We start from the raw sequence: 23,336 nt of genomic DNA on the forward strand, positions 1-23,336 counted from the left end.
GCTATTACCTGTCTTGTTAATAATAGCTAATCTAACAGGTGTGAGGTGGTATCTCATTGCAGTTTTGATTTGCATTTCTCTAATAACTAAAGAAGATGATCATCTTTTTATATATCTGTTGGCCATTTGTATTTCTTCCTGGGAGAAGTGTCTGTTCATATACTCTTCCCATTTTTTTTATTAGATTGTTTTTTTGTTTGTTGTTGAGTTTTAGGAGTTCTTTGTATATTTTGGATATTAGGCCCTTATCTGAGCAGGTGTTTAAAAATATCATTTTCCAATTAGTTGGCTGTCTGTTTATCTTGTTATCAGTTTCTCTTGCTGAGCAAAAACTTCTTAGTCTGATGTAGTCCCATTCATTAATTTTTGCTTTCACTTCTCTTGCCTGTGGAGTCAAATTCATAAAATGCTCTTTAAAGCCCAGGTCCATGAGTTTAGTACCTATTTCTTCTTCTATGTACTTTATTGTTTCAGGTTTTATGTTTAGATCTTTGATCCATTTTGAGTTAATTTTAGTATAGTGGGACAAACTGTAGTCCAGTTTCATTCTTCTGCATGTGGCTTTCCAGTTTTCCCAGCACCATTTATTGAAGAGGCTTTCTTTTCTCCATTCTGTGTTCTTGGCCCCTTTATCAAAAATTATTTGACTATATATATATATGTGGTTTTATTTCTGGGCTTTCTATTCTGTTCCATTGGTCTCAATGTCTATTTTTCTGGCAATACCATGCTGCTTTGGTTGTCGTGGCCCTATAATATAGTTTGAAGTCAGGTATTGTAATGCCCCCAGCTTCATTCTTTTTCTTTATGATTGCTTTGGCTATTCAGGGCTTTTGATAGTTCCATATAAATCTGATGATTTTTTGTTCCATTACTTTAAAAAACGTCATTGGAATTTAAATGGGAATTGCATTAAATTTGTATATTGCTTTGGGTAATATGGCCATCTTGATTATATTTATTCTACCTAACCAAGAACAAGGAATAATCTTCTATCTCATAATATCTTTTTTGATTTCCCTTAACAATGGTTTATAGTTTTCATTGTATAAGTCATTTAGATTCTTTGTTATGTTTATTCCTAGGTATTTTTTTTTTTTGTTGCAGTCATAAAGGGGATTATTCTTTTGAGTTCATTTTCAAATGTTTCATTGTTGGCATATAGAAAGGCTATTGACTTCTTTATGTTAATTTTGTATACTGCAACCTTACTGTATTGGCTTATTGTTTCTAGTAGTCTTTTTGTAGAATTTTTGGGGTTTTCGATGTATAGGATCATATCATCTGCAAAAAGTGATACCTTTATTTCTTCTTTTCCGATATGAATGCCTTTTATTTCTTTGTCTAGTCTGATTGCTATGGCTAGAACCTCTAGTACCACATTAAATAAGAGTGGAGATAGTGGACAACCCTGCCTTGTTCCTGACTTAAAGGAGAAAGCCTTCAGTTTTGTGCCATTTAGTATGATGTTAACTGATGGTTTATCATATATGGCCTTTATCATGTTGAGATATTTTCCTTCTATACCCATTTTGTTGAGAGTCTTAAACATAAAATTGTGTTGTATTTTATCAAAAGCCTTTTCTGCATCTATTGATAAGATCATGTGGTTCTTGTTCTTTCTTTTGTTGATATGGTGTATTACATTAACCGTTTTACGTATGTTGACCCATCCTTGAGATTCTGGGATGAATCCCACTTGATCATGATGTATTATTTTTTAATATGTTGTTCTATTCGATTTGCTAGTATTTTGTTTAGTATTTTAACATCTGTATTCATTAGAGATATTGGTCTGTAGTTTTCTTTTTTTGTGCCATCCTTGCCTGGTTTTGGTATAAGGGTTATGTTTGCCTCATCAAATGTGTTTGGAAGTATTGCTTCTTCTTCAATTTTTTGGAACACTTTGAGTAGAATAGGAGCCAAGTCTTCTTTGAAGGTTTGATAAAAATTTGCTGGTTTAGCTGTCTGGGCCTGGACTTTTATTTTTGGGGAGGTTTTTAATGTTTTTTTCTGTTTCTTCTTTACTAATAGGTCTGTTTAGGCTTTCTGCTTCTTCTTGACTCAGTGTAGGAAGGTTGTATTGTTCTAGGAATTTATCCATTTCTTCTAGGTTGTTGAATTTAGTGGCATAGAGTTGTTCATAGTATTCTACAATAATTCTTTGTATATCTACGATGTCCGTGGTGATTTCTCCTCTTTCATTTTGGATTTTGTTTATATGAGTTCTTTCTCTTTTTTCCTTCATAAGTCTTGCCAAGGGATTGTCAATTTTGTTGATCTTTTCAAAGAACCAGCTCCTTGTTCTATTAATTTTTCTATAGTTTTTCTGTTCTCTATTTCATTTATTTCTGCTCTAATTTTTATTATCTCCTTTCTTCGGCTGGTTTTGGGTTGTCTTTGTTCTTCTTTTTCTAGTTCCTTAAGGTGTGAAGTTAAGTGGTTCACTTGGGCTCTCTCTTGTTTTTTCATATATGCCTGAAGTGATATGAACTTCCCTCTTATAGTGATAAGAATTCAGCTTTTCCTGAATACCATAGATTCTGATATGTCGTATTGTCATTTTCATTAGTCTGTATATATCTTTTGATCTCTGCACTTATTTCTTCCTTGACCTATTCATTCTTTAAAAGTATGTTGTTTAGTTTCCACATTTTTGTGGGATTTTTTCCTTCTTTTTTGCGGTTGAATTCTAATTTCAAGGGTTTATGATCAGAAAATATGCTTGAAACAACTTCTATTTTTCTGAATTTGCTGATGTTGTTTTTTTGTCCCCACATATGGTCAATTCTTGAGAAGAATCCATGTACATTGGAGAAAAATGTACACTCAGTCACTTTGGGATGAAATGTCCTGTAGATATCTATCATATCCAGGTGCTCTAGTGTTCTGTTTAAGGCCACTATATCTTTGTTGATTCTCTTTTTGGATGACCAATCTAGATCCCTCAGCGGTGTATTGAGGTCTCCAAGTATGATTGTATTTTTGTCAGTTTTTGTTTTAAGGTCAATAAGTAGCTGTCTTATATATTTTGGTGCTCCTTGGTTTAGTGCATATATATTAAGAATTGTTATGTGTTTTTGATTCAGTGTCCCCTTAGCCATTATGAAATGGCCATTTTTGTCTGTGAGTACTTTTGTTGTCTTGTAGTCAGCATTATCAGATATGAGTATTGCTACGCCTGCTTTTTTTTTGGATGTTATTTGCTTGGAGTATTGTTTTCCAGCCTTTCACTTTGAATTTGTTTTTATCCTTGTTACTTAGATGAGTTTCCTGTAGGCAGCATACAGTTGGATTTTCTTTTTCAATCCATTCTGCTACTCTGTGCCTTTTTATTGGTGAGTTTAATCCGTTTACATTTAGTGTAATTATTGACACTTGTCAGTTCCCTATTGCCATTTTATATATTGCTTTCTGTTAGTTTTGTGTCTTGTTTGATCCTTCTCTTTTGTTTTTCTATCTTTTTTTTTTTATTTGGTTGTGTTCCATACATCTTTCCTCTGTTGCTATCTTTTTAAAATCATGTGCTTCTGTGGAGTTTTTTTCAATGGTGGTTACCATTAATTAATGAAAAGAGTTCCTACCCTGTTCATTGTAGTGCACTATTTTGTGAGTACTTTTGCACTCCATCGCCCTTTGCTCCTCCTAATCTCCATTCTCTCCCCCCCCTTTCTTTTTGTTGTCACAGTTTAAAGTTGGTTTTATTGTGTTCTTCTGGGAGCTTTTACTTGTGGCTTTGTTTTTGTTTTTTTTATTCTTTGTATCTGATTGGAGAGCCTCCTTCAGTATTTCCTGGAGTGGGGGTTTTCTGGTGATATATTCCCTCATCTTTTCTGTATCTGTGAGTGTTTTTATTTCTCCTTCATAATTGAAGGATAGCTTTGATGGGTACAGTATTCGTGGCTGAAAGTTCCTCTCTTTCAAGACTTTAAATATTGCGGTCCACTCTCTTCTAGCTTGTAGAGTTTCTGTTGAGAAATCTGATGATAATCTAATGGGCCTTCCTTTATATGTTGTATTCTTCTTTTCCATGGCTGCCTTGAGAATTTTTTTTTTGCAGTTGGTTTGTGTCAATTTCATTATGATGTGCCTTGAAGTAGGTTTGTTGGGGTTAAGAAAACTTGGAGTTCTGTTTGTTTCTAGAATTTGAGGCTCTAGTTCTTTCCACAGGCTTGGGAAGTTCTCATTTATTATTTGTTTGAGTATGTTCTCCATTCCATTTTCTCTCTCTTCTCCCTGTGATATACCTATCAGTCTTATGTTATACTTTTTGATGGAGTCAGATAATTCCTGTAGGGCTATCTCATTTTTTTTTTAATTTTTGAGTCACTTCCTTCTTCTCTCTGTTGTGCCTCAAGTTGATAATCTTCTATTTCACTAATCCTCTCTTTTATCTAGCCTGTTCTATTAGCTAAGTTTGTTACCTTATTTTTCAGCTCGTGAATTGAGTTTTTCATCTCTGATTCATTTTTAATTTCAATTTCCTTGGAGATATACTCTTTGATTTCATTGAGTTGTTTTCTGAGCTCCCTAAATTTCCTTTCTGTGTTTTCTTGTATATCTCTGAGTATTTTTAGGATTTCTCTTTTAAATTTTCTGTCGTTTAACTCCAAGGTTTCCAAAATCTTAAATTTTTTCTCCATAGATTTTTCCACATCTATCTGTGTTACCTCTCTTCCTTTTGTATCCATAATATTCTATTTTCTCTTCTTAAATTGCATCTGAGGGTGGTTTTGTTGGTAGTATTCATGAGATTTAATAAAGAATAAAAAGTTTAAAAATAATAATAAAAAATTGAGGTTTTTTTAAAAATTAATCATTAAATAAAGAAAAATAAAATAAAATAAAAATTTGAGAAAAAAGGTAATTATTCCTTCTTCTCCTTTATCCTCTCCTCTCCTCTCCCCTCTTTCTTGAGAAAATCTTGTGGTGAACTGTGTATTATATTGTACTAAATAGAACAAACAATACATGTAATGGAGGGCCTGAATTGGGGAGAAGTAATAAAGGGGTAAAGGAAAAAGAAAAAAAGAAAAAGAAAAAATAAATAAAAAATATATATAAAAAAGGGGGGGCGGTATAGACCCACAAAAAGCAAATAAGGAAAAAATTTGGATCAAGAATAAAATGATTTGCTTTAAGGTGTTGGCTGACTAAGAGTTATTATGAGAGGAATAAGAGGGAAACAGGAAAAAGGGGGGGAAATTAAAAAATTACTATTGTATTTAGTGGAACAAGAACTAGATAAAATTGAGAGCCAGGGATGGGAGCACTGCTAATGAGTTAAAAATGGGAAGTAAAAACCCCCCAAAATGCCACAAACATAAGTTTGAGTCTCAGGTAAGATAATTTGTTCATTATTGAGGTTTGAATGAGAGAAGACATAAAGGAGAAAGGAAGAGACTAATATAGAGGGAGAAAAGAGAGAGAGAGAGAGAAAAGATGGCACCACTAAAAGAAGAAAAAAGAAAAAGGAGGAGAGAGAGAGAGAGTTAGGGGTTTTGGAGTGCAACCCTCATAGAGAGAAAGGAAGAGGAAAGAACAGATAATGGGAGATTTAACACTTATGGGTAGTGTAGTTCAAAGAGAGGTGAGAGTAAGACTGACAGAGAATTAAACGACCAAATTGGAAGACAAAAAAAAAAAAATCAAGAATGAAGATAAGAGACACAGAAGAACAAATATAATAAAATGGGATAGGGTATAAAGTCTGCGGATTATTCTTGATTTTGAGAAGTTATCGTCTTGCTTTTTTTTTTCTGTCTCTCTTCCTGGTCGTGACTTTTTACCCCGGGTTCTGCCCCTGTGGCATGCTCTGGTAGAGGTTTGCAGTTGATAATTCTCTATGGTGATGTCATGTATTGGGCTTCAGTCTCGTTGGCAGTCGAGGATCATTAGCATTTATAGGCTCCAACAGTGAGAGGGTCCGTGTTCCTGGAGCCTCTCTCCTAGTCTTTCCTTCCACAATTAGAAGCCTGATAATTCAGCTATGGGGTTGCTGCTGCCTCTGCCTGGATAGTAAGAGGCTCAAAGAGCTGGCAACTCCCCACTCTATTTCCACTCAGCACAGGGCTCTGGGTAAGGCTCAGTCAGTCAGAGTTGCTAGCATAATCAGGTGGGGCTTCTGCCCACACAGAGACCTCTAACTCTGCCCCTCTGTGGGATAACATGGGTGCCCACTCCTGAGGTTTTCGGAGGAATCTCTTGCCCACTCTCTGTGTGTGCCGACCAGGATGTCAGATCAGCCACGTCACACTTTGAGTGAAACCCCTGCCCGCACGGAAAAGTTCCATCATTGGAATTGGCTCTCGCTCTCTCCCCGTGTGCAGCCCCCTCAGGGTGCTGGGGAGGTTCGGAGATTCTGCTCCTGGCCCACTCACAGGCCTCTGACTCTGCCCCTCTGTGGGAAAACACAGGCGTCCATCCTTGAGGTGTTTGGAGGAATCTCTTGCCCACTCTCCGTGCGCACCGGCCTGGATATCAGGCCAGCCATCTCTCACTACGAGAAAGCCCTCCACCCGCACGGAAAAGTTCCAGCGTTGGAATTGGCTCTAGCTCTGTTACTGTGTGCGGCTTTTTCAGGGTCGCTGGGGCGGTTTGGAGATTCCGCTTTTGGCCCACACAGGCCCCTGACTCTGCCTCTCTGTGGGATAACATGGGTGCCCTCCCTTGAGGTGATCGGAGGAATCTCCTGCCCACTCTCCGTGCTCGCTGACCAGGATATCAGGCCGGCCGCCTCACACTATGAGAAAGCCCTCCACCAGCACAGAAAAGTTCCAGCATTGGAATTGGCTCCAGCTCCCTCCCCGTGCGTGGTCCCCTCAGGGCGCTGGGGCTCCTCGGAGATTCCACTTTTGGCCCACACAAAGGCCTCTGACTCTGCCTCTCTGTGGGTTAGCATGGGTGTAGTCCACCCCTGAGGTGTTCGTAGGAATCTCTCGCCCACTATCCATGCACGCTGACCAGGAGATAGGGAATATGACTGCCCCACTTGTCTTTCTTTGTCTGGGTTTGGCACGCGTGTTAGCTTGAATTGCTCAGGTTTTTCCTCAGCTTGGATCTTCATGCCCCAGCCTGGTTCGGCCGTTTGTACCGTGGCCTGGATCTATTCACTCCCTTTGCCCACCTTAGTTTCTATATTCTCAGTTCTCAGAGAAAGCCACCATGTTTGGGTTAGCGAGGAAGGTGGAACATTTCTTACTCCCTATTTCCCCCGGGGTTTGACCATATATCTAGCCAATCTTTCGCTCGACCATACCTTCGGTTGTGTTGTGAAACATCTGAAGACTCCAAGGATAGGTTTTTCTGTTTCTGGTTGAAGATCTTGTTGAGTTTTTGGGGCGATCTATTGGTATCACTTCCTACTACGCCATTACTCTGACGTCATCCCCCGGGCAGTTTTTTGTTTTTTTTTTTTAATTTTTATTTATTTTTTATTTATTCATTTTAGAGTGGAGAGGGAGAGACAGAGAGAGAGAGAGAGAGAGAGAGAGAGAGAGGAGAGCCAGAGGGAGAGAAGTGGGGGAGGAGCTGGAAGCATCAACTCCCATATGTGCCTTGACCAGGCAAGCCCAGGGTTTTGAACCGGCGACCTCAGCATTTCCAGGTCGACGCTTTATCCACTGCACCACCACAGGTCAGGCCCCCTGGGCAGTTTTTATAAAAAGGTTTGCCATAATGGCACTAGATTAACTATATTTAATATATATCTTCAGAACCTTTCACCCCAAAGCAACTAAATATACATTCTTTTCAAGTGCTTATAGTATGTTCTCTATGATTGACCACATGTTAGAATGCAAAACAAGTCTCTATGAATTTAAGAAGATTGAAATCATATCAAGCATCTCTTCTAATCACAATGGCATTAAATTAGATATCAAATACAACAGAAAAACTGAAACACATTTGAACATTTGAAGGGTAAATAACATGTTATTAAATAAAAAATGGATACAAAAGAAAATGAAGGAAGAAATAAAAAAATTTCTTGAAACAAATAAAAATGAACATACAACTCAAAATTTATGGGACACAGAAAAATCAGTCTTGAGAGGAACGTACATACCATTACAAGCATACCTTAAGAAGCAAAGCAATAAAAAGCTAAAATAGCCTGACCTGTGGTGGCACAGTGGATAAAGCATCGACCTGGAATGCTGAGGTCACCGTTTCAATACTCTGCACTTGCCTGGTCTAAGGCACATATGGAAGTTGAAGCTTCCTGCTCCTCCCCCCTTTCTTTCTCTCTCTTTCTCCCCTCTCAAAAAAAAAATGAATAAATAAAAAAAAGAAAAAGCTTAAATAAACAACTTAACTGTGTATCTAAAAGAACTGGAGAAAGAACAACAAATAAAGCCCAAAGGAAGTAGAAGGAAGGAAATAATAAAGATCAAAGTGAAAGTAAATGACATAGAGGCTAAAAAACAATACAAAATATCAATGAAATGAAGAGCTGGTTCTTTGAAAAGGTAAACAAGATTGACAAACCTTTCACCAGGTTCATCAAGAAAAAAAGAGAGAGGTCTCAAATAAATAAATTTAGAAATTAAAGTGGAGAAGTAACAGTTGGTACCACAGAAATACAAAGAATTCTAAGAAAATAATTTGAAAATTTACATGCCAAGAACTGGACAGCCTAAGTGAAATAGGTTCCTAGAAACATACAATCTTTCAAAAATCAATATGGGAGAATCAGAAAATATAAAGAGACTGATTAAAACAAATGAAATTAAAACAGTTATCAAACATGTCCCAGAAAACAAAAGACCTGGACCAGATAACTTCAAAGGCAAATTTTTATCAAATATTCAAGGAATTAACACCTATCCTTCTCAAGCTATTTCAAAAAAATTCAAAAGGAAGGAAGACTTTCAAGCTCATTTTATGAGGCATGCATTATCCTTATTCCAAAACCAGGCAAAGACACTACAAAAAAAGAAAAAAAAAGAAAAATACAGAATAACATCCCTGATGAACATAGATGCTAAGATTCTCAACAAAATATTACCAAACTGGACTGACCAGGTAGTGGCACAGTAGATAGAGCATCGAACTGGGATGCGAAAGGATCCAGGTTCGAGACCCCAAGGTCGGCAGCTTGAGCACTGGCTCATCTGGTTTGAACAAAAAGCTCACCAGCTTGGACCCAAGGTCGCTGGCTCCAGCAAGGGGTTACTTGTTTTGCTGAAGGCCCACGGTCAAGGCATGTATGAGAAAGCAATCAATGAACAACTAAGAAGTATCAATGTGCAACGAGAAACTGATGATTGATGCTTCTCATCTCTCTCCGTTCCTGTCTGTCCCTGTCTATCTCTGCCTCTGTAAAAAAAAAACAACAAAAAACAAACAAACAGAAAAAAAATAAAAAAAAATTACCAAACTGGATCAAGCAATACTTTTAAAGAGTATTAAATGGGATTTAATATCCCATTAAATCAAAATCAAATGGGATTTATTCTGGTGTGGCAAATATGGTACAATATTTGCAAATCAATAAGTGTGATTCATCACATGAAGAAAAAGGATAAAAATTACATGATTATATCAATAGATGCAGAAAAAGCATTTGATAAAATCCAGCACCCTTTTATGATCAAAATTCTCAGCTAAGTGGGAATACAGGGAATGTACCTGAACATAACAAACATCATCTATGACAAACAGACAGCCATCATTATATGTAATGGGTAAAAATTAAAAGCAATCCCCTTAAGATCAGGAACAAGGCTGGGGTGCTCCCTTGCACCATTCTTATTTGACATAGGTCTGGAAGTCCTAGCCACAGTAATCAAATATGAAGAAGAAACAAAAGTTATCCAAATAGGAAAAGAAGAATAAAATTATCATTGTTTGCTAATGATATGATACTGTACAAAGAAAATCCGAAACTCTCAGTCAAAAAACTACTAGATTAGATAAATAAACTGATGAAGGGCCCTGGCCGGTTGGCTCAGCGGTAGAGCGTTGGCCTAGCGTGCGGAGAACCCGGGTTCAATTCCCGGCCAGGGCACACAGGAGAAGTGCCCATTTGCTTCTCCACCCCTCTGCTGCGCTTTCCTCTCTGTCTCTCTCTTCCCCTCCCGCAGCCAAGGCTCCATTGGAGCAAAGATGGCCCGGGCGCTGGGGATGGCTCTGTGGCCTCTGCCTCAGGCGCTAGAGTGGCTCTGGTCGCAACATGGCAATGCCCAGGATGGGCAGAGCATTGCCCCCTGGTGGGCGTGCCGGGTGGATCCCGGTCGGGCGCATGCGGGAGTCTGTCTGACTGTCTCTCCCTGTTTCCAGCTTCAGAAAAATGAAATAAATAAATAAATAAATAAATAAATAAATAAATAAATAAATAAACTGATGAATTAGGCAAGGTAGCAAGATATAATTCAATATTCAGAAATCAGAGGCATTTTTATACAGCAACAATAAACTGTCAGAAAGAGAAATTAAGAAAAAAGTTTCCTTTACTCTTGGAACAAAAAATAAATAAAGTACCTAGGAGTAAGTTTACCAAGGAGGTAAAAGACTTGTAGTAGGAAGATTATAAAACATTTAAAAAAATCAAAAAATATAAACAAGTGGAAGCATATACTGTGTTAATGAATAGAAAAAATAAAAGTTATTAAAATTTCTATATTACCTAAAGAAATCTTTTTATTCAATGCAATTCTTGTTAAGTTACCAATGGCATAACTCAAAGATATAGAACAAATATTCCAAAAATTTATATGGAACCAAAAAATTACACAAGTAGTCTCAGCAATCTTGAAAATAAAGAATAAAGTGGGGGGCATCACAGTGCGTGATATGAAGTTATACTACAAGGCCATAGAAATCGAATCAGCTTGGTATTGGCAAAAGAACAGGCATACACATAAATACAACAGAACAGAGAATCCAGAAATAAAGCCACACCTTTATGTTCAATTGATATGTGACCAAGGAGGTAGCAGCATATGATGGAGAAAAGACAGTCCCTTTAATAAAAGGTTTTGGGAAAATTGGACAGGTACATACAAAATTGAAACTAGACCATCAACTTACATCATTTACAAAATTAAACTCAAAATGGATCAAAGAGTTAATATAAGTATAGGGCCAAGGGCTGCGGCCACCATCACAGCTGCCTGGCCCATGCAAGTTCGCATGTATTTAGACAGACCATAATGAAACAATGGAGCCAAGAATTGGTGGGCCATTAGCTTTAATCCTAGCTTGCACCCAGTGGGCAAGAAATACACACAGTGGGAAAATAGTTCCCTTTCCATTCAGGGCTCCCAAAGCCACTGACTATCTGAGTTTCCTAGAATCAAAGGTTTCTACCTCACCAGCCTTATATACATCTGTATGTCCAGGACCCACCATCATCACCATTCACATGCAAATTCCCATTGGATTTGGGAAGATGGTAAAGAAATGGCGGATTCAGAGAATAGTGGGCCATTTGGTTTATTGGTTTCTCATCAAGACAGGCAAGCCACAAGAAAAACCAAGGGAAAATAGAAAACCTGCTTTCCTATGGAGAGCAAGGGATCAGGGAGGCCCCTGCAGTGGTGATAGAAGGATCTAAGAGAGTGAGCCCCTGATCTGTCTTCATTTTATAGTGTAGAAATCAAAACCTGTAATCCAATGTACAAATAAGGAAATCTCTGATACAAAGTCACTTATCTGAGGCATAAATAGGATTCCTCATAAGAGTGCACCACCCCCTATCATGCAACAGTCAAGGGTGTGAGAAAAGGTTTAGTTTTAAAACTAAGCCTTAGGTTATAATGACTTTGCCAGCTTAAAGCCTGTCTCCCACACCAAAAGCAAGCAAACATATATGTCATATGTAAAGCCAGTATCCACGGCCACCATCACAGCAGCCTGACCCATGCAGATTCGCATTAGACTTGGAAAGATGGTAATGAAACAATGGAGCCAAGAACTGGTGGGCCATTAGCTTTAATCCTAGCTTGTACCTGGCAGGAAAGTAAAAACACACACTGGGCTCCAAAACCCACTCATTCAGTACTCACAAAGCTACTGACTTATCCAAGTTTCCTAGAATCAAAGTTTCTAGCTGATCAGCCTTATTTACCTCTGTTTCCCATCTCCTTCTCTCTGCACAAACTCTGCACAAACTGGCTTCTCCCTCAGCACTCCATCATCTTGGCTGCTTCTCCTCTCCTCCACATGGACTCTCTCTGCTCTCCTCTGTGCTGTCTCCTCTAATGCTAATGTCAGAAACTGAGAGAGCAAGCTCCCAGTCTGCCCCACTTTATAGTGCAGAAATAAAAACCTTTAATCCAATATACAAAATAGGGAAGTCTCTAATACAAAGTCACTTATCTGAAGCATGATGGGATTGTACCACCCCACATCAAAAAGGGTGGGAAAGGCTTAGTCCTAAAACCAATCCCTAGGCTACAAGGATCCTGCCTTCTCACAGCCTGCCCCCAATACACATTAATATCACCTGGGTGATGGGCTTCCACGTGGGTAGCTCCATTTGTAACAAAGTGAGCATAATATATTTTATCTTCCCCAGATCATATTTAAAAACTTATTTGACCAACAACCTCTCTTCCCCATCTCCTTCTTTGTGCACAAACTCTGCATAAACTGACTTCTCCTTCAGCACTCCACCATCTTAGCTGCTTCTCTCCTCCATGAGGTCTTTCTCTGCTCTTCTTTCTCTGCTCTCTTCCAGCATGTGCTCCTCTGCCCCATTTTATAGTGTAGAAATCAAAACCTTTAATCCAATATACAAACAAGGAAGTCTCTGATACAAAGTCACTTAGGGTGGTAAAGGCTTAGTTTTAAAACTAAGCCCTAGGCTAAAACAATTCTGCCTGCTTACAGCTTGCCACCCCACACCCAATGCAAACTGTAAGCAAGAAAACATATATATCATATTTACAAACTTATTTGACCAACAGTAAGTCACAAAACCATAAATATTTTGGAAGAAAACATAGGCAGTAAACTCTCTGATATCTCTCATAGCAATATTTTTGCTTATTTATCTCCATAAGCAAGTGAAATAAAGGACAAAATAAACAAATGAGACTATATCAAACTAAAAATCTTTTGCCCAGCAAAAGACATGAAAAAATAAAAAGACAACCCACACAGTTGGAGAACATAGTTGCCAATAGGTCTGATAAGGTGTTAATAACCAAAACTTATAAAGAATTTCTAAAACTCAACACCAGAAAGATAAAAATCTAATTAAAAAATGGGCTGAAAAACTGAATAGAAACTTCTCTAAGGAGGACATACAGATGGCCAATATGCATATGAAAAAATGTTCAATGCCACTTATCATCAGAAAAATGCAAATTAAAATCACAATGAGATACCATCTCACATCTGTAAGCATGGCCTTCACTAGCAAATGAACACACAATAAGTGCTGGCTAGGGTGTGGAGAAAAGAGAACTCTCCTGCACTGCTGTCTGCAATGCAGAATTATGTAGCCACTGTGTAAAAACAGTACGGATTTTCCTCAAAAAATTAAAAATGCAACTGTCTTTTGACCCAGCTATTCTACTTTTAGGAATATATCCTAAGAATACCAAAACAAGCCCTGATTGATTGGCTTAGCGTTAGAGCATCGGCCAGGCCTGTGGAAGTCCTGGGTTTAATTCCAAACCAGGGCACACGAAGAAGTTCCCATTTGCTTCTCCACCATTCCCCCTTGCCTTTCTCTCTATCTCTTTCTTCCCCTCCTGCAGCCAAGGCTCCACTGGAGCAAACTTTGTCCTGGCACTGAGGATGGCTCCATGGCCTTTGCATCAGGTGCTAGAATGGCTCCAATGGCAGCAGAGCAATGCCTCAGTAGTGCTGAGCATCGGCCCTGGTGGGCATGCCAGGGATCCTGGTTTGGTGCATGCGGGTATCTGTCTGTCTTCTCCCTCCCCCCGCTTTTCACTTCAGAAAAATACCAAAATAAAGTAAACAAAATAAAAAAATAATACCAAATCAATGATTATAAAGAAGACGTGCATTCTCATGTTTATTACTGCATTATTTACCATAAACAAGATCTGGAAACAGCTCAACAGTCTATTAGGGAAAGAGTGGGTTAAAAAGTTGTTGTACATATACACAGTAAAATATTACATGGCCATGATAAAGAAGGAAATTTTATCTTTTGCAACAGCATGGATGGACCTGGAGATTATTATTTTAAGTGAAATAAGCCAGGCAGAGAAAGATAAATATTATATAATAGATACATGAATTTACCAGGAATTCTAACTGCTCTTTTGATGTTCCACTTATCTGGCAGATCTCACCCTTATTTACCGGACTATCAGCCCTGAGGCAGAGGAATTCTAAGAGGCTGGTCAGCCACCCCAAGGAGGAGCATTCTGGACATACCAGAACTTTTGATTCAACACCCACTTGCTTGAGACTATCCCTTACCCTATAAAATTCAACCCCCTAGTTTATACTGGTGCCTTTCTCCCCCAGAGAAGTGTCTGGCAGGATTCCTTTCTTCTTTTCAATAAAAGCCTGTTACTCTGGTCTTTTTGGACTCCCATGGATTCCAACATTTGGTGCCAAAACCCAGGACAGGGTACTAACTGCCTGGACAATCCCTCTTTGCCATCCAAATTTACAACCAGGGAAGCAATGGGCAGCGGCAGCTTGTCCCGGGCTTAGTCCCTGATTCTCTTTGGATGTGTAATTGTAGGTTGATTGGCCAGAAGTCTAACCCTGTCCTGAAATCCTGCCAGACCAGAAAGGTAAGGAGTTTCTCCTTCCCCCTTCCCTGGTTGGCCTCCAAATTTCTCTCTAAAACAACCCTTCCTGATCAGGTGATTTTGACTTTGGACCCCAAATCTATGAGTGGTCTGCCTCTACTCTTTTCTGGACTTCTATGAAAGTCTAGGCACACCTAGCCAGGCCCCTCTTTTACATCTTGGGATCCTGGCCTTGGGGTGACGACCTCCTGTCTGAGACTCTCTATGGAGATTTTCTCCTCTCAGAACTGTGACTGAAGGCGGGGACGCCCCCTTCCCTCACCAGTCTCCTCTACTGTGGGCTCCTCTCAGTCCAAACCATCCAGCCAGACTCTCCTCAGAACATGGGCTCCTCCCAATCTCAGGCCTCAGAGACTACTCTACTCCTTCGGGACCACTCCTTCAGTACTCCTCTACTCCTTTGGGACTCACTCTACTCTCTGAGATTCACAGTTTGGGAGGTTTCTGCTCTTAGTGGCCTGATTTTATGGACTTTCTTGAAAGTCTAGGCACCTAGCCAGGTTGCTTTCTACTATTATTACAATATCCTAAGAGGTCTTGACAATTTCTGCCACCAGACGGGAAGGCACCAGAAATTCCTTATGTTTACTCTTTCTTTTCCCTTTGCTCCTATCCTTAATTTCTGTGCCACTTGTTCTACATGCAGGCCGTTTTTGGCCAGAGAAACCTCACCTAAGACCTCCTCCTAATCTTTCCTTCTTTGCGGACTCCCAATCTCTTCCCCTCCTGCCTGACCCCCAGGGCACCCCTTTCTCGGGACCCCTCTCTGGTCCCTCTGCAAATATCTTTCACTTGAAGCTCTTCCCTCCAGAAAGCCCACTCCTCTTTCTTCACTGAATCCTGTTTCTCATTCACTTGCAAATACCAGTCTCTCTTTCTCCTCCCCTGCTGGCCAGGGGCCCCTCCCTTCTCCACTGTGTTCTTAAACCCCTCCTCCCTCCTTACAGATGGGAAGCTTTGTCTCTTTTCCTTCTTTAAACCATTCCCCCACCCCACCGGCTTCGGCTGTCTCTTTTTTTTCTTCGACCTATCCTTCCCCCTCCTTAGAGACTGACTGTGCCTTCCACTACCCCTCATACTCTCCCCTCTCCTCAGTGCTCTAAATCTTTTTAACTCTTCTGACCACGTGGCACCACCACCAACACTTTAATCTCCTCCTCCTCCTCCTCCTGCAGATTCTGACCCTCTTTCTTTCATCCAGCTGTTGATGCTGTCCATCCATCTGCTTTCTTTTTTCCTGCCTTCTATGCTGATAACTCCCTGCCATCTTGAAAAGCTTAAAAAGCAGAGTTGTCTATTGAGCTGTGTGAGTGAGTAATCCGTTTTGTCTCTTTGTTTGTTAGAAAATATCTCTAATATAATTTGAATTGAAAGAAGTAAAGCATGCTCACTTAAATTTCTTAATTCATAATCTGTATGTGAAGTCTTTGTTTAATGTGTAACTCTGTCTGTTTCTAAGGCCTTAAACCAAAAATTATCCGCCTCTTAAATCAATGCTTACTCATCCCCATGGACTCTCCCTGCAATACCCCCATTCTTCCTGTTCAAAAACCTTCAGGGGCTTAGCACCTCATACAAGACTTACACCTAATCAATGAGGTGGTAGTTCTCCTTCATCCAGTAGTACCTAATCTCTACAGGTTATTGTCACACATTCTCTCAAACACCACTCACTTCATGGTCCTAGACCTCAAAAATGCCTTCTGTACCATTCCTCTACACCCTGACTCCTACTTTCTGTTTGCATTCACCTGGACTGACCTGGACACTAATGCAGCCCAGCAATTTACATGGACTATCTTACCCCAGGGGTTCAGAAACAGCCCACACCTGTTTTGGGCAGGCACTAGCACAGGATTTAGCAGCATGCACTCTCAAAACTAGTACTCTCTTACAATATGTAGACAACCTACTCCTCTGAAGACCCTACTTGCCTGCCTCAAGTAGACACACCACTACCCTTCTTAACTTCCTCACTATGAAGTGATATCATGTCTTCTCTGCTTAGTCTGTAGTCTATCTGAGCATCGCCTTAACCCCCACCACCTGAAGTCTCACCCTAGATCAAACTCAGACTCTCTGCAGTCTCCTACCACCTACCACTGCAAATCAAATCCTTTCTTTCCTCAGTCTAATAGGCTTATTTAGACACTGGATTCCAAATTTTGCTCTCTTAGTCAAGCCCCTCAGTGAGATCTTCTGAGCATGGCTTTTGAGGTATATAATGGCCAAGGAAGTAACAGAAAAGGCAAATAAGGCCCAAAAGAAGTCAGGAAATATCAGCTGTTGACATATGCTCTTAAAGGCTCCAGTGCCCTAAAGGGCTTCATAGAATTCCATCAAGGCCCTGCTCCATAGTGGAAAGGAAAGTCATTGAACAGAAGCCTACCAGGCTTCCTGGCCCCACCAGTTTAGATGTCTTTGCTCCCACTGCTGCTAAAGTAGAAAAATGGCATAACACGTATATGTGTCTCCCTACTAATTGGACAGAAACCTGTACCTAATCTATCTCACCCCAAATATCAACCTAATCCCACCTCATGAGCCTCTTTCAATTGCTAGTACACTACCTGTCAATCTAAGGACCAAACAAGCTGTACAGGTAATCCCTCTTCTTGTTGCTTTAGTAATCTCTACAGACGTAGGTCTAGGGGCAGGAGGACTGGCTACTTTCCTGTCTTATTCCTACTCTCTCTCTCTGGAGCCCAGAATATTCTTAAAAAACAAACCGAGACATGGAATCAGTGGTTTTGCACAAACTACATGTCTTGACTATTGCCTTTTATTAGTTCACTCACTCTTCTATTTATTTTTCTAACTTTTGGACCCTGCCTCTTATGTTTGTTCACTAGTTTTTACAGAACTGCATACAGACCTTCACCAATCAGAAAAGTGGAAAAATCTACCTAACCTTACACACCGACCCTGAAACCTGCCCTTGCGAAACAGAAAAATCTGGAACCCTATAAATACACCCCTACTACAAATAATGGTGGAAAAACCCCTTGTTCTTGATGCTAGTGCCAATTCTAATTTTGTGCCTAATTTTTTTTTTTAATTTTCAAGTCTTTATTAATGTGCATAAACAGGCTTCTAAAAGTTTCTAACAAGATCTCTATAGAACAAGTTATGAGTGTATTTTATTGGTTTGTTTTTGATTCCCTAAGGCAGCGGTTCTCAACCTGTGGGTCGTGACCCCGGCGGGGGTTGAATGACCAAAACACAGGGGTCGCCTAAAGCCATTGGAAATACATATTTTATTTAAAAATGTATTGTATAATAAATATGTATTTTCCGATGGCTTTAGGTGACCCCTGTGTTTTGGTCGTTCGACCCCACCGGGATCGCGACCCACAGGTTGAGAATCGCTGCCCTAAGGGAAAAATGCCATCATCCTTTTGTTTGCATCAAACAATAAGATCACTTGGTAGCATCAAATTTACAACAAAATAAGTTAATTATGCTAAATAATTTTAATATAGTAAGATGAACCTGTATTATTTTCTTTATTCAGTCATGACTTTTTCTTTTTGTTCATTTTGTATGGGGTAAAGGTAAACCCAACTAGAAATAATTTGTCATTGCAAGATCACCTAGATTCAGGCTTCATAAGTAACCTGAAAGACAAACTTTCAGGCTTCTTTACTTCAAATAGAATATCCACCCTGACATTGACTATGTTATGCCAATTAGAAGCTCTGATAAGTGTTTATACATCTTTGATGAATTTTTAAAAGGACAGGGGGGACAGAATGAATGTTTCTTTTTTTTTTTTTTTTGCTTTTTTTTATAAAAGAATTTTTATTAATTTTAATGGGGTGACATCAATAAATCAGGGTACATATATTCAAAGAAAACATGTCCAGGTTATCTTGTCATTCAATTATGTTGCATACCCATCACCCAAAGTCAGATTGTCCTCCATCACCTTCTATCTAGTTTTCTTTGTGCCCCTTCCCCTCTCTCTCCCCCTCTCCCTCCTTCCCTCCCCTTTCCCCCCATAACAACCACACTCTTGTCCATGTCTCAGTCTTGTTTTTATGTCCCACCAATGTATGGAATCCTGCAGTTCCTGTTTTTTTTTTTCTGATTTACTTATTTCACTCCGTATAATGTTATCAAGATCCCACCATTTTGTTGTAAATGATCCAATGTCATCATTTCTTATGGCTGAATAGTATACCATGGTGTATATGTGCCACATCTTCTTTATCCAGTCTTCTATTTTTTTTTACAGTGATTAAGTCATTTAAGCAAACTCTTGGCCAATACAGCAAGAATCCATAAAAGAGTAGTGTCCTTAACATGTTCACCAAGTCCAAATTGGCACCATCACCATGCCAAATCTCTAAAAAATGAAACCCAACTCCAGTTCAGTCTGTTAGGAGCTGTCACAAGGAGCAGGAGTCCAGGAAATGTCCACATCCAGGAAAAGTTTTCATGGCACTGGAATTGTTGTCACAATTCTATACGTTGCAGCTCACATCCTAGTCCCAATGACCGCTGCTTCTAGCTGGTAATGATTCAGGTAGACTGGAAAAGCCATCTGCAGCATGTATGGAGATGGAGCTTCTGTTCTCCTCTGCCTGGAGAGATGAGACCAGGTTGCTTTTCCCTGGAGCTCTGCAACTGTGGTGTGGGAAAGAGAACCTTGGGATACACTAAGCAGGGTGGTAAAGGTAGATTCATAATAGAAGTTGGCAAAAGGGGGAAAGAGAGCTCTAAATTAGGAGTAAGTCCCAGCTTGAAATATGAGTGGGGCATTGAGGTAGGAGGAATAAAGGAAACACTATATATTAAGCAAAGCAGCAGAAAATAGGACTATCAACACCCACAACAGAGATCTTCGAGGGAAGAATAAAAACCTGAATATTCAGACAAGACATAGTTAAGTGGCCCTTGTGCAAATGAGACCAGTTTACCTGCTTCCTGGAAGAAATACCCTAGGCTCATTCACAGTGTTGTAGATGGGGACAACGGCCCTTGACACCTTCAGCCTTCAGTGACAAACCCCAGCATTCTGGGCTTTGTGCCTAATTTTAATGTTTGCCTCTTTTTTTTATCAAGTTCCTGCAGGCTCGAATGAGAGAAATCTCCGGAATTACCTATAATCAAATGCTTTTACAACCCCTATTCCAACTGCCTCAGGGAGAGGTTCATGAAGGAGGCCTCCAATAGGGATAACAGCTGGAAGTGGTTCCAGAAGATAGCTGGTCTGAGACAAACCTTCTTCCTGAACCCCATATCCTTTCCTTCCCCCACCTCTTTTCCTTTTTATCATACTACAGACTTGAGAAATGATAGATATATGAATTTACCAGAACTTCCAAGTGCCCTTTTGTTGTCCCACCTGGCTGCCTGACCTCATCCTTACTTACTGGATAATCACCCCTGAGGCAGAAAAGTTCCTGAAAGCTGATCAACCACCCAAGGAGGAGCATTTCAGAAAGCTGAAACTGTAAAACCCTAAAAGGAAACATACCAGAACTTTTGACTCAGTACATCCCCTCATGCTCTCCCAAGCCCTATAAAATTCACCTCATAATCTGTAACCAGTGCCCTTCTTCCTGCAGAAGTGCCTGGCAGGATCCTTTTCTTCCTTTCAATAAAAGCCTGTTACTCTGATCTTTTTGGACTCCCATGGGTTCCAACAGGAAACAGCCCAACTGTCTATTAGGAAAAGAATGGGTTAAAAAGTTTTGGTATATATACACAGTAAAATATTATGTGGCCATGATAAAGAAGGAAATTTTACCTTTTGCAATAGCATAGATGGACCTGGAGATTATTATTTTAAGTGAAATAAGCCAGGCAGAAAAAGACAAATATCATATAATCTAACTTATATATGTAATCTAATGAACAAAGTGAACTGAGGAATGAAACAGAAACAGAAGCAGGATCACAGCGAGCAGAGGGACAGCTTTCGGAGGGAAGGCAGATGAAAGAATAGAATCAAAGAAGGTGAAGGAATTAGTGAATTATATATTTATAACACATACAGATAACAGAACAGCAAATTCCAGAGGAAAGGGGGAGGCATCTAGGAGGAGGGGGACAAAGAGTGTAATGGGAACAAGGGGGTAGAGTGAAGGAGTTATGTTGAGTAGGAAACTTGAATCCATGTTAACACAAGAATTGAAAGAATAAAAATTTAAAAATTTCTCAATTTACGATGTGGTGAGGAAGGAAACTATTACATAAAAACAGTTCAATTGTGATATATCACAGATGTGAGACCTGCACAGCTCTAAAATAGCTCAATATTGTTACAGCTCAATTTTGAAGTAACATGGTTGTATTGTATAATAGCAGAAATCTTAAAATATTGCAGAAATCAAAGCAGGATTAAAAACACCCAGAAAATTTGATGAAGAAAGTAGTATTTATTAAAGCCAGAGAAGCATGTGGGTGGAGATTGTAGCCCCAAAACATGGGCTCCCTAAAGTTTGTTCTCTTGCAGGTTATATACAGTTACAGATCTAAGCAATGGGCATGTATTGAATAATTTCTTTGTCTAAAGTTTCCCAAGACTCAAGGAGAGGGGAGAAAAGTTTCAGTTGGGTCAGCAAGGTGGAAGGAGTTTCTGGATCACTGGCCATGATTACATGCAGATCCTGCTATTCTTACTTTGCATTGTAACTATGGGATATAGTTAATTTATTACTGGCTGACTTCATTACCCCTGCTGGCTCCTTTCCCTTGTATTCTTTTCATTTCTTCCTTCTCAGGGAAGTGGGGGCCTTCTCCTCCTTCCTCAAGTAGGCCCATGGGAGAGGCAACACTGGGACCAGGCACCTTTCCAGCTAGACTGGTCTGCTCTGCTCCATACATGTCTTTTCTGCCTTGTGCTGGTCTGATCCACCCTTCTCCCATGAGACATCTTTGATGAATCACCTATTGCATATCAGTTACAGTCAAGGAAAATGCTGATTTAGATAGAAGTCTCTGCTTTGGATCCTGAATGTTCTGTCCTCATGCAGATGAGGACTTCAAATCTTCAGAGTTTGAGTTTTCCAAAAAGCAGTATTCTGATTGGTCAGAATGAAGCCTATCTAATTGGCAAATAAAAATGCTAAGGGGGATATAGATATGCAACTCTGACAGAAAGGGGTAAAGCCTTCCTCATATAGGTTAAATTCTTATTCCAGAAACTTCTTTATCATGGTTGGCTCAGATGGCAAAAATACAGTTCAGGAGGAAGAATCCTTACTGCAGGATTCTCTTTAAAGTGTGGTTTGTGTGAGAGGTCCTTGTATAGTAATGACTGGTAGAATCTTTTTTTTTTCTCAGCCCATTGATCCATGAGGAGCCCTTCTTAAGAGGCATTCTCTTTCTTAGGGATCACAAACCTTTGTTTAATTTTTCAGCATCATTTTTTAGCATACCCTGTTTTATGCTTTGTAGGAAATTATCCATCTAACTTTGAATTGTTACAGGAAGTGACAGCCAACAGAGTATTGGACACTCAGACAACTTAATAGAGGAAGAAAAATTTATTAGTAGCCATTGGAGTGCGTGGGATTAATAGAACCAAAGCATGAACTTCTCTAACTAGATTTTCTTACAGGTTATAAACCTATACAGTATCCAAGTGATGGGCCCATGATTCCTTAGTTTAATATTTCCCAGAACTTAAGGAAAGGGGAGGGGGAGTTTGGGTGGGGTCAGCAAGGGGGAATGGGTTTCTGGATCATTGGTCATAGCTACATAGAGATCCTAGTTTTCCTAATTTCTGTTGCAAGTGGCTCTAAGCTGTTGTAAAGTAGTGTTCTGCGGGTTTATGTAGAGACACCAAGGCAGGATACAGAAGAATTTTTAAGAAGAGATTTATTGATTAAGCCAGCTGCATATGACATACACGTGGTGTAGCTGACTCAAATTGTGCAGTGCCGAATATAGCTCTGAGGCTGGTTATATACCTTTGACCACATACAGGTTGGGGGAAAAAAAGGAAGAGCATGACACAATCATTAACCAGTTTATAACAGAGGATCTATAAAAAAGCATTAAAACTTTCAAGGTAACACAATAATGATGTCATTTTACATATCAAAGACATTCACAAATCTTTTAGTGTCTTTCTCCTCTCCCTTTGTCTAGAGGTATATGTTACTCTCAGGATTCCAGAAAGGGAAGAAGAGTTAAAATCAGTGTAGGGTATGTAAATATTTTCTCTTATTAAAAGGAAAAAGAAGTTCTTCAGATAACCTTTATTCCATAGTTAAATTAATGACCCAGTTGTCCTTGAAAGCCAGAAAGCTTCTGCATTATTCTCCCTCCATTCTCTAAAGAAAGGACAGGGCAAGAAGCCTAAATTTTCCTCCAAAATTAATATTAATATTAATTTTTGCAATTCTTTGGTACCTTACCACAAAGCCACCATTTAAAGAATTATGGGCTGTAGTCAATTTATAACTGGCTGATTCAGTTATCCCTGTTAGCTCCTTTTCTTTTTATTCTTCTGGTTTTTCCCCTCTCGAGGAAAAAGGGAGGCTTTCTCCCACTTCAGAACCCTCTACCATTTGAATTAGGTAACTTCAATTAAAAGCTCTGAGTGAATGTCTCTTGGATGCAAACACCAAGAAA

Source organism: Saccopteryx leptura, chromosome X, assembly GCF_036850995.1.
Source record: "Saccopteryx leptura isolate mSacLep1 chromosome X, mSacLep1_pri_phased_curated, whole genome shotgun sequence".
NCBI lineage: Eukaryota > Metazoa > Chordata > Mammalia > Chiroptera > Emballonuridae > Saccopteryx > Saccopteryx leptura.